Here is a 6011-nt window from a genome sequence, read left to right on the forward strand (position 1 = left end):
GGGCATCGGGCTGATGTAAAGTGTAAAAAAAAGAATATAAACTATTGTTTTCTACTGTAGAACTATGAGTCCCAGCAAGCCTACCCCGCATGCTGGGACTTGGAGAACCACAAGTCCCAGCATGCGGGGCATTAAAGGGCTGGCACTTGTAGTTCTACAGTACAAAAAATAGTGAAATAAAACACACTGACACCCTGAAAAATAAAAGTTTAATACACACATAACACACACACTGATACTTACCTACCTTGAGCCCGTAGGTCGGTCCCTGGATCCTGGGTTCGGGCTCCGGGGCTCCAGGGCAGAAGAGTCCGGTTCCGGGGCCTTGGTCCTGGTTCCGGGGCTGGTCCGGGGTTCCGGGGCTCCTGGGCTGAAGAATCCGGGGTCCCGGATCCGAAGTAGTCCACAGGGGTACCTGAGGAAGGAAATCCTACTCACCTGGTCCCCGGCGATGACATCGGCATCCTCTCCGGCAGACGCGCTGCTCCCGGCTGGTACCCGCTCTCGGACTGAAGAGGCGAAGAGATGTTTCATCTTCCGCGCTTCTTCTCAGAATGATTCCATTGGCCGCCTAGCGGCCAATCAGGAGCCGAGAAAGTCGGCTAACTGTGTGGAGTTTGTATTTTCTCCCCGTGGGTTTCCTCTGAGTACTCCGGCTTTCTCCCACAATTCAAAAATATACTGGTAGGTTATTTGGCTCCCACCAAATTAACCCTAGAATGTCTGTGTGTGCATGTACATATGGTAAGGAATATAGATTGTAAGCTCCACTGGGGCAGGGACTGATGTGAATGTTCAAATATTCTCTGTAAAACGCTGCGGAATATGTGTGTGCTATATAAATAACTGGTAGACTTGTTTAGCCCTGGTACCCACAAGCCATGGTTATCAGAACGGAGTCCATGCTGCTGACTGTATCTTTCACCTGGGCATCCCTAGACTGAGTTACTGTAAACGTCTGGTGATTGGGGGCTTTAACACACCCCAAAACATAATAAATCTAGGTGTTTGAAGGTTAAAAACATTGGTAATGTGTGTTCGGTTTAAACGCACCATAAAACCAGACTTATCTGATTAATGGAATTGTAGATGTTTTTCCCTAGCAGAGAGTTCCCTCATGTGGCAAAAATACAGAATACAGGTTATTGGGGAAATTTACTAAGTGAAATATATCTTTAATAGGTGTATTCGTATAAGAGAAATCTGCCTATTTTAGGCGTATTCGTATTTTTGGCATTTACTATGCCGAAAATACGCCTATTCCTATTTGTATTCATGGCACATTCATATTCGCAATAATGAAATATGTATTACTGCGCTATGGTTTGAGCAGCTGCGTTTAGTGGGGATGTATAGATAAAAGTTGGGAGCATTTGTACTTACTGCTAATAATAAACGTGCTTGCCTGTGGGGAAAAAAGGGGGAGAGAAGGAATGGGTTAAACTTATTAAAAAGCTTAGTTGCTTAAATGTTTACAGCTCTTTCTTGAGTGACTTTGTTTGATGATGGAATGAAGGTGAAATGGCTCCGGCTATCATGCAAGTTTCAAGTCCATGACAAAGAGTGACAAACTCGAAACGCGTTGAGTGCAGGAGCTGGGAGTTCCGTACAGACATCCGTAAGTACGCTACACAAACTTCAGGTCTCACGCCGGACAGGAGAGACGGCAAGTGGGAGACGGAGACAAAAAGGAGAACTTTGACAAGCATTAAACAGACCCAGCAAATGAAAGGGAAAGTGTAGCTTCATGTCACATTATGTGATCCCCGGTGTTGTTTCACCTTCATTCCATCATCAAACAAAGCCACTCAAGGAAGGGCTGTAAACATTTAAGCAACTAAGCTTTTTAATCATTTTAACCCATTCCTTCCCTCCCCCTTTTTTCCCCCACAGGCAAGCACGTTCATTATTAGCAGTAAGTACAGGCGCTCCCATCTTTTATCTATCCATTCATATTCGTATTGACAAAACGAATGCATACACCATCGAAAGAATATGACTACGCCACCGGCTAAATACAAATCCGTAAATACAGAAGATTAGTAAATCTGCCCTATTTACCAATCCTATTTAGCCAACAATATGGCCGTTGTTCGTCGTATTCATTTGTATTAAGAATAAAAAATACGACTGAGTCGTAGTTGTATTTGTAGTAAATTTCCCCCATTTTGTCTTATTTATTCTTAAACATATTACAAAATCTGATTTGTGTTGAGTTATTTTGTCATTGAACCAAGAGAATTAAAAAAATGTGTAATTCTAGATGCAGAAGAATGCTGTGTGATATCATTTCTGGTGTCATGCAGATACTACATGACAATTGTAGCTGTTCCCAAAATTATACAAAATCTTTTCATAATATTATTTTAAAAACATTTAGCGGAGATTTACAAAATAGAAAAGACAAAGCTGTGCAATGGACTAGGTACTTTTATAGTAGATGTAGTAATACTTTGTATTACAAATACTGTATACTGGCCAGTATAACAGATGAAACACCAAAAATGATTTAGATACTTCTTATAATCTGAAAATTACTAATAAAACAATGGCTAGTGGTGTTGTTAATCATAACCAGTTTAGTTGTTTGATGTTATACCCAGGGCTTAAAGTGGTCATGCAGAGGTGGAGGAACTAATTTCTCTATGCCAGCTATTTAACCCCCCACCCCTCCCCCCATTGGGCAGAGACAGGGCCAGTGGTAGGGTTTTTGGAGTCCCCCTGCAAACTAGAATGCTTTTCTGTGAGAATTACTGTGCAGGGCCAATGTGGAGGTAAAAATGTTCCACCTCACCATTAGAGGTGGTGGAACTCAGTTCCACCCTGTTCCTCCTCACTGTAACCCCTGGTTATACAACTTTCAGTCAGAACAGCTCCTAAATCTCAGCTTTTACTAGGCATTTAACTGCCCCTATCACACAGAAAAGGAAAACACCCGATCCAGCATTTCAACACTGTAATTTGTATTTCTTCTGTGTGAAAGAGTCAACCAGGGTCGAAATTCTGATTCTTCGACCCTGATAAATAACTGTGTTGAAGTCCTGGGAATTTTAACCCGGGTTGACCCTTTGGCACAAGAAAAGGACTTGTGTTGAATGGCAAATTACCAGGAAGAAATATTTGACCCAATAGTTTGCTTATCTGTGTGAAAGGGGTATTCGTCTCATTGAGCTGTAGGCAGAGGCTGTTCCAACACTCATTTATTATATTGTTATTTCTGTAAGAATATAGTTCAATTAGTTGGTGTTATGAGGCCTACGCACGTAGCGACTGGAGCTTGTGCTGAGCAATCTAGCATAGCTCAGATCACTCAGCACAGATCACTCAGCACAGAGCACTGCACCAGTGATGTTTGTTAAGTGATCTGTCAAAGCACTTGTCCTCAATAGAGAGAACAAAGGTGATGACTAGATATTTCAAGCATGCTTCAGATCTCTAGCCCGGCGGTAGCGTCGCGGGGCCGCGCATCGCTATCGAGTATACACACACACAGCTATTTGTGCTTAATTTCTAAGCGATCTAGTCAGAATGCTTAGAAAATATGCAAGAAACGCTATTTGTGTAGGCCCCATTAGTTCTTAAAGGTATATAGCAGATCATATCTGCTTTAATAGTGGGGTCTGGCCAGACAAAAAACGTATAACCAGTATCTTATATTCACTGCATTGACGGTCCTACTATGGCCAAATGCTAAGGGGGGTTACTATGGGGAAATACAAAGGGGGATTACTAAAGGGGACTACTATGGGGGATTACTATGTGGGATTGTACTGCAAGGGTGGTACAATGTATGCTGAATAATACCAGGGGCGCTGCTAAATGTGCCGTATCAATCCAGGGGTGCTGCCAAGTATGCCTTATAATTTCAGGGGTACAGCCATGTGTGCCGCCATGTGTGCCATATAATTTCAGGGATGCCTGGATATGTTCTGTATAATTCTAAGGGTGCCGCCATGTGTGCTGTATAATTCCAGGGATGCTACTCAGTGTCCAGTAGCAGTCCAGAGTTGCTACCCAGTGTGCGATTTAAGTCCAGTGGTGCTGCCCTGTGTTGCCGCATGTCATAAGGATACAGCCCTTTCCTGATTTTCATCTTATCTTATCTGATCGCTCTTTCAGTGTTCACTTCTCTGACTCTGCCTCCTCTTCACTCCCTCAGTTGGAGTTCTGCGCGTCAGTGACCAAGCGTCAAGCGAAACACGTGTCTGACGCGCAGGACACACCTCCACGAGGACTCCCTCTCCACCGTCTCATCCCGGACACGCCGCTCCGGCACCCGCTGCGCTCCAATAGCAGCAAGGTAAAGCAGGCTCGAGCCTGCCAGCTCCCCCAGCCAAGGGGGACATTCCCTGCCATCCCCCACCCCAGGGTGATTACTTGTCGATGCGCCTCCACTTTAGACACCTGGCCGCCTTACGAGCGGACATTCCCCCATCAAACAGCATTTACCAGTCACAGCACTGGTTACGTGGTGCGTCTGCACCTTGTTAATTTATTGATACCAGTGAGCCTTTGAAACTATTATTAGTTGACACGCCGTCGCTGTGCAGAGTGATTAATACATGTTTAAGCGGTGTATATGTGTATGCTGTTTCAGCAGAGCCTCAATCTGCATAGACAGCAGGTGATTTGTTTCCCTGATATCTAATATCGGCTTATATACTATGCACGGGCCATTTATCTGACTTAATGGTTTTGATTGCTAAGTTTGGATTTTAATTACTATTGCTCCAACCCACACTGTCTGCAACTGACGGGGCAGCCACACGTAACTGGTTCTATTACCAGCACCCTTGCTAATGCATGCCTTATATTATTTTTGACAGGCCAGGAAAATTGTCATTCCAGGATGTTTAACTGTCATGTTTTCTACCTATGATTAAGAAATATATGTGATTCTATATCGCCTGCTGCCGTATCTCAGATCTAACCATTCTATCCTGTGATATCACTGTACTGTTTGCTATTTAACCCCTCAACAGTATGTGTCTGTGAATCTGGTGGTCATTATTGCATAATTTAAGAGACTATCACAGGGTGTGGAGACTGTCTCAGGGTGACTACTACCCCCAAACAGAACCTCCTCTGCAGGAACCCAATTGTGGACCAAACTGAAATTGTTCTGTTCAATAAACAGTGTGTAAACAAACCCCGGGGTGAACCAGGTGATCAGAACTTCTAATTCCTGACACCTAGAACACTATCCTTCATTGGACCGAGGGTACATCTATCCCCCTCTTTTTCGTTCCTACTCATGGGAGGATTGCCTTGCCCCCTCTCTCTCATCCACAATCCTATACTGTGCATGATTGTGGACAGCAGAAGTGGGGTCTAGACAAATGCATCCGACCACTTTCCTATCTACTATCTTATCCAGTGGCTCTCTCATTGGCATCACCGGATTCTACCTCCCTGCAATGCATACAAGTGATCAGGGAGAGACCCTCAGGTGCTAACCAACAGCAGAAGCACGCTCCAGCTTACTCCCACCAGCGCTACTCTCTCAAAATATTCCATTTACAGCCATACCACACTGAAACCGCCTGGTACCATCCGAACCCAGAAGCTAAACAGTGTTGGGCCGGCCCAGTACCTGTCTGGGGAACTAACAGGGAAGAGTCGGTGCTGTAGCTTACCATATCGGTAGAGGTTAATGCGCGGTGAGAGTTAAGCCTAATTGCTATCCCTCTTATCCCATCTTCTAATTCTACACTTGCTGTCCCCCAGCATTCTTGTACTCCTTCAAATTTCACATCCTCTCAGCACCTAGGGAGGTGTGTCCTGCGCCATCACAACTGTCATTTGCCTCCATGATTAACAATTTTCCATATGTCAATATATTGTATTGCAAGAGGAACAGTTGATGCATAAAATAATTTTCGCTGTACGTATTCATAAACCCAGCATTATTTTGGGTCTCTTTTGACTTATTCCCTCGAAGTGGAGGGACCATACCTTTATCTTAAAAGTTGTACCATTAAAAGTTATGTTTTAATATGTAGACATCATTA

The 6011-nt window shown here is 44.0% G+C and overlaps 1 pseudogene; it reads left to right on the plus strand.

Annotated features, from left to right (window-relative positions):
* Positions 1–5515: 5515 nt before the first annotated feature.
* LOC146025212 (5S ribosomal RNA) lies at positions 5516–5634 on the plus strand (annotated as a pseudogene).
* The last annotated feature ends 377 nt before the right edge of the window (positions 5635–6011 follow it).

The sequence above is a fragment of the Crinia signifera genome, chromosome 7, assembly GCF_055691185.1.
Source record: "Crinia signifera chromosome 7, ASM5569118v1, whole genome shotgun sequence".
Lineage (NCBI taxonomy): Eukaryota > Metazoa > Chordata > Amphibia > Anura > Myobatrachidae > Crinia > Crinia signifera.